General features: G+C 47.7%; 1 long non-coding RNA gene across 1 annotated transcript in view; it reads left to right on the top strand.

The window, feature by feature from the left end:
- LOC115091976 overlaps positions 1 to 12,376 on the top strand; it is an 83,119-nt gene that overhangs the window by 35,793 nt on the left and 34,950 nt on the right. The window lies entirely within an intron of this gene.

The following is a 12,376-nucleotide window of genomic DNA, read 5'->3' as shown; positions in this document are numbered from 1 at the left end:
CTCGTTCCCTTTACCCCCCCCCCCTAACTTTTCCCCATCTTATGATCTGTCCCACAAATCACAGACAAGTGTTTTATTGGTATAATGCAGGCCGCAGTTTATTTCCAATACCCGAGCCCGTTAATTCAAATACAATACAACTTTCCCCCACCCACATATATGTTATTTTCCCCTGGACCCCCCACCTCTTCCAGTGGTAGGGCCATGTCATCCAAAGCCTCCGAGCATCGGCCCCCCTCCTGCTCTTTGGCAATCTCGTGTAGCAGCCCCCCCGCGCTACACAAGATTCTCCCCCCCTTTTAACTTTAACAATACAATCAATAACAACCTTTCGGGCTCGGGTTTACCGCCACAAAAACAATAACAACCTTCGTTGTCATTGTTTCCCCCAACTGCGAACCTCAACCTGAATCACCGATTCCAAACTTTCTTGTATCGAATTGTTGAACAAATCGATACCAACATCGGATAAATGCACTCCATCGGCCTTAAAATAACCAGGGAGCACCTCCGAAGCCCACTCGTGCTTCACCCAAAAACCCCCTTGGCTGACTAACCACTTCCCAACTTGCTTATTCAACTTCTTAACTCCCCTAAACCATAAGGGCAAACTGAGAAATTTTAAACGCACAATGATGTCTGACCAACCCAGCAGCGTATCCGGCATGGCGTTCAACAGCGTACTAAAGTCCTTCTTAATTTTTTCCATCAATTCCTTACATGACCCTTTCCCCACATCATTGCCTCCCAAATGAACAATCAAAATTTTTGGAATTCCCATCTCCAATACACAAGCTTGCAACACAGGTAGCAGTCGATCCCAAGTCATTCCTCGCTGCCCGATCCAGCGAATCCTCCAGCGCCGTTCGTCGAGCTCGAGGTTCCGTCCATACGGTCTCCTGTCCACTCTGTGTTGCGCCCAATGTATAAAGGAATGGCCCGCTACCCAGACACATTCTGGATGCCCCCCAACGTCCTGCTTCGCTGCAAAAAACATAGAACAATTAATACCATAGTCCTTGACGCCCCCACCCTCGAACTCGCCGAGCCCACAATTCGAAACCGCGATAACAAATGTATTCCTTATTATTATTACGGAATTTTATTGTTGCCCCGTACGAACATAAAGTCGAAAGGCCTTGGATTTCCACCTCCCTATGGCTTGAATTGCACCCCCAGACAAGCCACCCTCCGCCGCAGAAGTTGCAGCACCGATCCGAAAAGAATGCGACGTGAAACGCCGTGCATTCCAGCCCAAGTGCCGCAACGCCTTTTGCAGAACCTGACTAAACTGGTACACCGTCAAAGGCAAACCGTCCTTATGTAACAACAACAAGCCTCCCACCCGAGGCCGCACTGCTACAAAACGCTGTACATTGATCACTGGACACACTCCCCTATCCACCGCTGGAACCAACGTGATATATTGTCCTCTACCAAGTTGATCTACTTTCGATCGGTGAATGCAAATCGTAACCTCGTTATTGCCCACCCACACCATCTCTGCGAGCAAACCCGATCCGGAAACATTAGACGTTGAGGACGCCACCAATTCCCTAACTCTCATCGCCCCGAAGAAAGCGAGCACGAAAGCCGTCTGAAATAACAATACTTCGTACGTAGACCAGCATACTTCCTGCAAAGTGCCGACTATGACGCGCAAGTCCTCATACCTAATTGGTAGCCTCGTATCGGGGCGCCTCCCCGCTTCCCTTTTCCAGCCCCCCAGAATCCTTTGTACTAGAAAACGAATCCCCGGATTGCCCCACCCATGTAATTTCTGGAAAAAAGAAAAGCCTGACAGATACGAGCGTACCGCCGTCAACGAACGTCCCTTGTCCTTCGCCCACAATATAAATCTGACAAGCGTTTCATCTTCGACAAATCCCCGCCTCCAGCCCTCCTCCCATAAATAATCCGCTACCACCCGATAACCCCGAACGTATGCGCTCCACGTAGAAGGGGCCAACGACTTCCTTATTAACGTCCAAGCTGCCGTCCCAAGCGCCAGAGATGGTTTGGAAACTGTTCTCCCTCCGGATTCGCTCCTGGCGCCAACTCCCGAAAGTCCTGCCACTTACAACGAGAAAGGGCATCTGCAATCACATTCAATTCACCAGGCACATGTCGTGCACGAATGGATAAATTCAACGTCAAACATTGTAAAATTAATGTCCGCAACAATTCTGACACCCTGGGACATTTCGCCGACTGCCTGTTAATTACCTGTACCACACCTAAATTGTCGCACCAAAACAACACCCGCTTGTTTGCTAACTGACGCCCCCATAAGCACAACGCTACTACTATAGGAAATAATTCCAAAAAGGTAATATTTTTAGTCAGCCCTTCAGCCTGCCACTCCGCTGGCCACCGCTCCGCACACCATTGACCTTGGAAATATACCCCGAAACCTACACCCCCTGCAGCGTCCGAATATAATTCCAAGTCCCCGTTGGACACTTCCGCCTGTTGCATGATGCACACGCCGTTAAAGTCTGCTAAGAAAGTTTCCCAAACCCCTAACTCATCCTTCATCCTGCGGGTCACACGAATGAAATGATGACCACATCGTATTCCTACAGTGGAGCTGGACAACCTCCTGATGAATGCTCGTCCCATCGGGATAACTCGACACGCGAAATTCAAGGTACCTATCAGAGCCTGCATCTGTCTCAAAGTAACTTTAGTTAACCGACGCGTCTGCTGCACCAGCCCCTTCAGTTTCTCTAGTTTGTCCCAGGGCAAACGCGCTTTCAACGAAACTGAATCTAATTCGATCCCTAGGAACACCAACCGCGAAACTGGACCTTCCGTCTTTTGACTTGCGATGGGGACTCCAAACTCGCGTGCCACCCTTAGGAAACCCTCCAGCTGCCTCCGACACCCATCCGTCCCCGCTGGACCCACAAACAAAAAGTCATCGAGATAATGCAAGATACCCCCATCCCCTGTATGCTGTTCTACCACCCACTGCAGGAAAGTGCTAAACGCCTCAAAATAAGCACAGGACACTGCACAACCCATAGGCAAGCACTTATCTATGTAATACCGCCCCTCGAAACTAAAGCCCAACAGGGGAAAACTATTGGGGTGGATAGGCAGTAGCCTAAACGCCGCCTCAATGTCCGCCTTAGCTAATAGGGCGCCGCGCCCCGCAGAAAGCACTAGTCCAACCGCCTCGTCAAAGGAAGCATAACTCACCGAACAACAAGCGCGCGGTATATAATCGTTCACGGACCGTCCCCTCGGATAAGAGAGATTCAGGATAAAGCGGAACTTACCCCTTTCTTTCTTAGGAATGACTGCAATGGGAGACAAATGCATGTTAACGAAAGGTTTCCCAGCAAAGGGACCTGCCACCCTCCCCAATCGAATTTCCGCTGCAATTTTTTCCCTCGCTATCAACGCATGGTTAGTCGCTGACCGCGCATTCCTGTCATTCCCTCCCACGCCCGGTCCGACATAAGGAATCCCAAAACCGTCCCTAAATCCCTTAAATAAAAACCTCGCCATGGCACTCTTTGGATATCTGGCCAGCCACCCGCTCATAGCCTGCACGGAGACTGGGGTGTCTGCCACTCGGCACCATAACTCACGCCTTTCCCCCCCTAGCCGGTACACCTCCTCCCCCTTTGCCACATTTGATGGCTGCATGTGCTCCCCCGCAAATGGAACAACTGTGCCTAAATTTGCAGTCGGGGAACAGGCACACGGCTTTATTAAATCTCCAACAAGTATCGTCTCCCCCGCCCCGAGGCTTACCGCCTGATCCCCCCTTGTTAAGCTGTCCTCCCGGCCGAAAGGACTGCCCCGCCCCAACGCTGCTACTCGCTCCCCCTACGCTTCCAGCTCCGCTACCAAATGCCCCAGACACCTTGCTTCCGCTCGCCCCTTTGTACGTCATCTGGGTGAGCCACAAATTGATATCCTGAGTTCCCCAAGACATAGCTCTACAACCCGCCATCTTGTCCCGAAACTTCTCATCGTAGTTGAGCCATGCCCAACCCTCGTAATCCCGGAACGCACCCACGATACTATCCGCGTAGGATAGTAATGCTCCATACTGCGATGAGTCATAGTGCCCTACTACACTAGCAAGCCTGAAAAATCCCCGAACCCAATTTACAATATTCTTGGCTACCTTAACCCCCCCCCGACCTGGAGCGCTTCTTTTTATCCTTCTTCTTCCCCTTCCTAACTCCCCTCCTCCCTTCCAGTAACCTGAAAATATTCACATATCTCCTCTTACGGATTTTGCGGCGAAGCTTCCTCTGAACCCCTTCCCACAATTCAGCCAAAGTCGCGCCTGCTGACTGCCCTGCGCCATGTAACGGCCCCTCCTCCAAAACTGCCTTATACCTCGGGCCAGAATCTGTAGAGCCGTCCGAGGAATCGGAGTCACTAGAAGAGGAACTGGTGGAGGGGCCCCGCCTCCTCCTTTTTGCTGTACTTTTAACACTCCCCCTCCCCCACACCTTCTCACCAGCACTTGTTGACGCATCGCTCTGCTGTCCTGCTGCGCTAGCCCTTTTTTGGCTGGCCCGGCCAATGTACTCCGGCCCCGCCGTGTCTCCTGTAACCACCCTCGTTCGCCAAGCTTCCTGGCTGGACGTCCCAGGTAAGGGTTCCTCCTCAGCATCTGCAAGAAAAGACGCTACCATCCCCCCCGCTTCACCCTGACGACTGCTCCTTTGAAATCGGACGACCCTTTCGCCAGGCTGGGAGTGGCCATGGGCGGGGAAAGTACTGTCCGAGATAAGACGAGGGGGGGGGGGCGCCTCCCCATAACCATGCCCAGGCGGAACGCCTGTACTCCCTGTCTCTCTCTCCTGCCAAACTGGCCAGCCCCCGAATCCCTGGGAACCTCCGGAGCGGCAGCTCCCAGGCAGGGAACATGCTGGAGCCTGGGGCCTCTCCCTAACTAATTTCCTCCCCTGCCGAACTTTGCTACCCGCTGCAGGGTGAGCTGGGTCCCGAGGGTAGGAAGGGGTGGGGGCGCCGGAGGCATAAGAAGGGGGGGAGGAAGGAGGGAGGGAAGCGCGCGGCGCACTGCGGCCACGAGCCGGGGCACCCGCCAGCAGGGGGAAAGGCGATTGGCTGGCGCAGGGGAAACGGGAGGGCTTAGAATTGCCTGCGCCCGGGAGGCGGCGGCCGCGGGAAACAGGGGCCGGGCGGGGGGCGCGGGCGCCCGCCCGCCCGGCGGCGAGGGGGGGGCGCCCTGGCCCGGCCGCCGGAGGCATGCTTGCGGAGGGCCCCGGGGGATCGGGAGGACCAGGCGGGGGGAACAAGAGACGGAGCACGCGAGGGGGGCGAGCGAGGGGGCGGGGAAATAGGCTCGGCTTGCGGAGGGGGGCTCCCTCCGTCGGGCAGGAAGCTGAAATCCAGGGCAGAGGCGTATAAGGAGACAGCGTCCTCCTCGCAGGGCTGCGGGGAGGCGGCCGGAGGGGGGCCCGGGGGAGGGGGAACGTCACCGGACTCCGGGCCGCTCTCGCCCGAGTCGGCCGGCATGTTGCCAAAGGGGGAGGAAGGCGGGGGGAGGTCGCATAGGGGGGCGGGTGCCGGGACAGGGGGGGCGCTGCGCGGAGGCCGGCGAGGGGGGGCTGAGGCAGCCGGTGCGGCGGCGGCAGCGGCAGGCGGGGGGGGGGAGGCCTGAACCAGGGCCAGAGCGCGGGAGCCCCCAGCGCTGGCGCGGGGGCGAGCCTGCCCCTTCTTAGGCATTAGTAGGGAGGGAGCAAGCCAATACGCTTCACCTCCTGTGTGGGAAATTTGGAAATTTTTCTTCTTTTTTTTTTTTTGGAATCCGAAACTCTGTAGCAGGAAAAGCTAGAATTTAGAGGTAAGTGGAATAAAATAGACGTCTGCCTGTCTGTTATAACAGCAACCCGCTCACCGCTAACCGGAAGGAAAAAAAAACCTCAACTTACTGCCTCAGTCTTTCCTCGCCGACTGAGCGCGAACACCCCAACCGTTGATTCCCTTCCCTTCCCTAACCAATCCCTGCCTTCTATTTGAATGTCTCTCCCCCCCATTGGTCCTATCATCCTTCTACTCCCCCCTCCCTTTCCTTTCCTTCTTGCTACTTCCCTTCCCTTCGTTCGCTTGCCTCCAGTTAAATTCGCAGTGCGAGACTAGCTCGCCCTGCTTTAACTAAAATAATTTTTATAGAAGTAAGATTGTTCCTCAAGGTCGCGAGTGTTTTTTGTGACACTCTACTATTCACCTTTCTCCATTGGAAAAATTACCCTTTAGACCAGCTGTGTTTTCTGTCTTTTAACCAGTAAGCAATCCACAATAGAACACTGCCCTCTATCCCATGACTTTTTACTTTCCTAAGAAGTCTCACAGGAGGTATTTTTTCAAATGCTTTCTGGAAATTCAGATACACCGTATCAACTGGCTTATCTTCATCCACATGTTTATTTATGCCCTCAAAAAAAGTTTCAAATTGGTGAGGCAAGACTTCCCTTGGCTAAATCCAAGTTGGCTTTGTCCCACTAAACTATGATTATCTATATGTTTAGCAATTTTGTTCTTTATGATAGTTTCCACCATTTAGCCTGACACAGACATCAGACACACTTTTTAAAAATTGGAGTTACATTGGCAACCCTTCAGGCTCCAAGGATGATTATAATGATAGTTCACAAATTACTAATAGCAGGTCCACAATTCCATTTCTCAGTTCTTTCAGAACTCTAGGATGTATACCATCGGGTCTAGATGATTTGCTACTCTTAAATCTGTCAATTTGTCCTAGTACATCTTCCATGTTCACTGAGATTTGTTTCAATTCCTCTGAATCTCATCACCTTTGAATATCATTTCTGCCCTGGGTATCTCTCTTACATCTTCCCCTGTGAAGACAGAAGCAAATAATTTACTTAGTCTTTCTGCAATGGCTTTGCCATCCTTAAGTGCCCCATTTTACCCCATGATCATCTAATGATCCAACTGACTCCCTCTCAGGAGTTTTACTTTGAATGCACATGTAAAAGTCTTTATTATGAGTTTTGTTTTCACGACAAGTCCTTTTCAAATATTCCCTTTACCTTCCTTATAAATGCTTTGCATCTAACTTGCTAGTGCTTATGCTGTATGAAGTAATATACGGTCTCTTAGGTGAGATAAGAACTATTCCATTCAGTGACAGCAATCAGGCAGTAATATTCTATCAAACATTTCTGTCAGTGACAGCTGAGTTGAGAGCAGTGCAGTGCTGGAAAAGTAACAGAGAGGAGCTGCACTGCTGATATTTGTCACAGAGGCTCCATTTATGTTAAAGAAGCACTAAAAAAATTATAAGGAACAACTGAATCAGAGTGAATGAGTATGAATGTGAGTTGTATTATAATGATTTTAGATCGGCCAAGGTAAGGAATAATTTTTCGTCAGATTAATTCTAATGATCAGCTGATTCACGGAAATATCAGTTGTATTTAGTCAGCTGAATGCAAGAGAAAGCTGAATGGGAAAGGTTTGCTGATTCCAATTGAGCTGAACACCAAATAAAATTCAATCACACTTAATCTAAGACATATTTGGATTTCCTTTAAAGCCTGAGCAGATTGAATCACACAACCTGTAAATAAAGGTTTTGTTATTTGAAAGAGATAATACCCTGGAAAATAGGCTAAAGGAAGATAAAGCTTAAAAAAAAAGGTGTGAGAAACTGGTCTTTAAGGCCATTATCTTAAAGAAAGATTTATCTCAAAGTATATAATTTCCTGAGGGGTGCCTACCTATTTTGGCTATTTATACCATAGCTGTGCCAGTTTAAAAGTGATGTGAGTGTATGAAAGAGAGAACAACATTGACCTGCTCTTTGATTTTCACTAAGGTTTACTGCATACACGCATACTAATACTCACACTCAACATTCAGTCCTTCATTGAAAGTAGATAGGGATGAATTAATTATTCTTTGTTTTCAAACTAGTTGGACTGAAAGCACAATCAGATGGCAGAGACATACACCAGGGCAACAAATTAGGCAGCAGAAGACTGGCGGTTGCAGGGAGATAGGTTGTTTTTTTTTTACTTTGTTTAAAGATAGCATAATCTCTGTATCCAGAGATGACTAGGCCAAGAGCAGAGGTCAGACTTCCTGTATATGCTAACAAACAACTAACACCAGCTCCATCAGCTAGCCTCCAAAGCATCCCATCATAACTGGGGTTCTATTCCCATGCTCGCTAACTACGCTCTCAACGAGTTGATGTGACTCGGTTATTTTCACTTTCGAATAGTGGAAGGACTGGGGGGCATTCCATGAAGTTAGCAGGTGGCACATTTGAGACTAATCGGAGAAAATTATTTTTCACTCAACGCACGATAAAGCTCTGGAATTTGTTGCCAGAGGATGTGGTTAGTGCAGTTAGTGTAGCTGGGTTCAAAGAGGGTTTGGATAAGTTCTTGGAGGAGAAGTCCATTAATGGCTATTAATCAATTTAACTTAGGGAATAGCCACTGCTATTAATTGCATCAGTAGCATGGGATCTTCTTAGTGTTTGGGTAATTGCCAGGTTCTTGTGGCCTGGTTTTGGCCTCTGTTGGAAACAGGATGCTGGGCATGATGGACCCTTGGTCTGATCCAGCATGGCAATTTCTTATGTTCTTAAGCTCTGCTCCCTAACAGCTACAGCGCTGGAAAGATAACTAGGGGTGCATAAATATTTTAGTACAAAAGTCTGTGAGAAACAGAGAGGACTTTGATTTTAAAAGGCTGCGCGTGGGCGTACATGTGCATGCTCTACCCGGCGCGCACACATGTACGCCTGGTTTTATAACATGCGTGCGTAGGCGAGCGCATGTTATAAAATCTGGGGTCGACGCACACAAGGGGGTGCACAATTGTGCACCTTGTATGTGCCAAGCTGTGCTGTCTTCCCCCATTCCCTCCCTCCTAACCTGACCTTCCCCCCCCCCCTTCCCCCCAGCCCTACCCTAACCCCTCCCCTGACATTTGTCTCACCTTTTGCACCTGCCGGCACGCTATCCTCCAACACAGCGGCAATGGCCGCTGTGGTTGGAGGCCTCTGGCCCTGCCCCCGCCCTGTCCCCGGACTGCCCCATTAGTAAAGCCCCGGTACTTACACGCGTCCCGTGACTTTACGTGCGTCGCCAGGCCTTTTTAAAATAGGCCCGGCGTGCGTAACCTTTTTAAAATTCAGCCCTAAGATAGGAAAGACATGTACTTTAGTAATCATAACTAGGATTATGATTTACCTTTAGTAAAAGGGGTTATGATTTACCTTTAGTAAAAGGTTAAAAAAAATTACCATACTTACCTGAGTGAGACATTTAAACTTACTGAAATATCTTGAAGTAATCTGAAATTATAGAAAAATTTCACAAAGAATCAATTCTTATAGCAAAAATTAGAATAGTGTACTACATTTAACCTAAGGGAGAGAAAAGAAACTGAAGTTATACTTATCAGAATTTAATCTGTTTGAGGTACTGTTTGGAAACCAGTTTCAAACTCATTGTTTTGTGGCTGAAAGAAAAATTGAAATAACAGTAATAACTGTTTTGAAAGCTTGAAGTAGAATTTTCATTGAACTTATTTATGTTTTGCAAGGACATCATTTGTGTAATAACTAAAAATTTATATTGATAGCTGAAGAATATGACTACACGACTGTCAGCTTAATGAAACCAGTTTTCTGCTACAAAAGTGTATTTATTACTTCATGGTGAACTACTCGGTGAAATTGTAAGCTGTTACAATTTAACAACTTTGAAGAGGAAATCTCTTAAGGCTTAAACCATCTGGCCACACCAGTGCAGATAACAACTGACGCACACAGGGTATTTACACTATGTTCCCATTTTGTCTTTGCTTGTGGAGGGTGTGATCCTATCAAAGGTTACTAACATGCTTCAATAGGTTCTAATGCTTTCTGGATGGTTCTTGCTGTCACCCACAGTTCATGGAGTTTTGTGTAAGATGCAGAACTCTTGCCTCCCAGAGACTGATCTGGTCCCTGCTAGCAATCCCTGGAGGACCTTTCACTGTTCCCGGGGCTGCAGCAGTGTAACTCATCATTACCACAGCACTCAAAAGTGACCCCCCCCCCCCCTTCAATACCAGCTTTCTTCACCTTGACGCCTAGAGAGCCGGGAGTGAGTGCCACGGAGGCGTGGAGCGGACGCCACCGCCATTGGCAGAAGAGACCTCGCTGAGTCCCCACCCCAGGGAGAGAGAGATTTTGCGGGGAGTTACCTCTGTGAGTTCCTTGGAAAATTCTGAGGACCCCGGAAGAATGTTACCAATGGAAAGACAGAGTATATCAATACCCCATGTGGGTGTTGCACCTCCGGTTGGAACATATTTACCTCAAATGCTAGAGACACCGTACTCTCTACTCAAACGTTGGAAGTTATTCGGGACACTGTGGCTGATGACAAACAAGTGGGTGAGTTTGCTCATGTCATGACTCCTTTTCTGGTGAAACCTGTTGTAATTACAATGGAATCTATTTGGGACGCTTTGGCTGCCGTTGAAGGGGCAATTATTAAGTTATCTAAACCATGTCTAGATTCAAACAAATGCAGCATGGATAATGAAAAAAGGATTGAAGTACAAGAAAAGAAGTTACAAGAACTGGATGGAAAAATTCAAGTAATGGAGAATTACCAGCAACTTGTAATTCAACATGAAGCTGTTCAGAATAAAAAGATGGATATGTTTAAGAACTATCTCAATGTGATTTTGAAGATACCAATAGAGGCGCTTCCGTTAATAACCAAGGCATATTATTTGCCGCAAAGGAAAAAGGAGGGTGATCGGGAAATTCAAGATCCACAACTGCAACCTTTAAATGTTACTGATTTGTTAGAGCTTTCACATGAAGATAACGGAGTTACAAGAGAAGTCCTATTTGTGACTTTTGCCTTTCTAAGTGAAAAGAATAATATACTAAGACGTTTCTTTCGTAGCAGATCTGAGCTATACTATGGCAGCAAAGTTTGGTTATTGCCTGATATGACCTAGGCGACACAGGAAAGAAGGAACAAATTTATAGATATGAGAGCAGAGGCGCAGCTGAAGTGCTAAAAATGTAATCTTCCTTATCCCTGCAAGTGTGTAGTCACATATTCAAATATAGTCTATGATTTTTTGAACCATCACAACTACGCTTTTTCTTAGATTCTCACCCTACTTAGATATGTCAGCACAGGAGGCAATTAAAGGCTCACTTATATCGGCCGTCTATTTTCTTTTTTCTTTTTTGGACAAAATAATAATACTAGCTGATAAAATCTATTGTTACTAACCCCCCTCCCCCAATTTCTTAAGCTTTAGGGGTGGAATATGGTTTAATTATTACATTGGATGATTCTGTTATAAGTAAAATGCTTTTTCTTTATTGTATTTCACCTTGTATTTCCAATCACAATGTTTATTGTGCAAACAAAACATGCAATAAAAAAAAAAGTGACCCCCAAAAAAGGGGGTTACACTCATATATTTGCAGGATATAGCAGAACAAAATGGATATTCAAAGACTTCAGTTGTGGTCTCATAACCAGAAATTGCTTCTGACCAGAGATCGTTGTTTTCTTTAAATCCAAAACTGCTAACATGTCACAACAGAGCCCGAAGTTTAGCACGCTGAAGAATCTCCGGAACCTGCAGATATAGAGGTCACAGCATGAAGGGCCTTGGAAACTTTGCACCAGAGACCATAAATGAAGAAGCATGATGTACTTGCTCAAACTCAAATGGGAAAGAGAAGTTAAGGCCCAATATTTCAGTGAGAAAGTCTGCAGAAAACTGATAGTGGTTCATTTTAAAACCTGCACGTGCATTGGAAGTTATGATTTTATAAAATGCATGCGTCAGCGCGCGCATGTTATAAAGTACAATTCACATACACACACACACGTGTGGGCGAGTGTCGTCTAATGCTTGCAAGATGGGTTTTAAAAAAATATATAAGCACAGCAACACAAGTAGGCCTTTCGCAGTTCCCTATTACCCTAACTACCCTTCCTACCTTTCCCCTAACCCCTACCTATCTATTAGGGATGTGAATCGTTTTTTGACGATTTAAAATATCGTCCGATATATTTTAAATCGTCAAAAAATCATTAGGGCCACGATACAATACCAATTCCCCCGATTTATCGTTAAAAAATCGTAAATCGGGGGAAGGGGGAGGGCAGGAAAACCGGCACACTAAAACCCCCTAAAACCCACCCCCGACCCTTTAAATGAAATCCCCCACCCTCCCGAACCCCCCCCCCCAATGCTTTAAGTTACCTGGGGATCCGGCGGTGGTCCAGAACGGCGGCGGTCCGGAACGGCCCCCTCAATAGAATCGTGTTGTCTTCAGCCGGCGCCATTTTTCAAAATGGCCGCCGCAAAA

This window comes from Rhinatrema bivittatum, chromosome 5 (genome assembly GCF_901001135.1).
Source record: "Rhinatrema bivittatum chromosome 5, aRhiBiv1.1, whole genome shotgun sequence".
NCBI classification, from domain to species: domain Eukaryota; kingdom Metazoa; phylum Chordata; class Amphibia; order Gymnophiona; family Rhinatrematidae; genus Rhinatrema; species Rhinatrema bivittatum.
The sequence above is the reverse complement of the archived record's forward strand: the minus strand, read 5'-3'. Positions and strand labels throughout refer to the sequence as shown.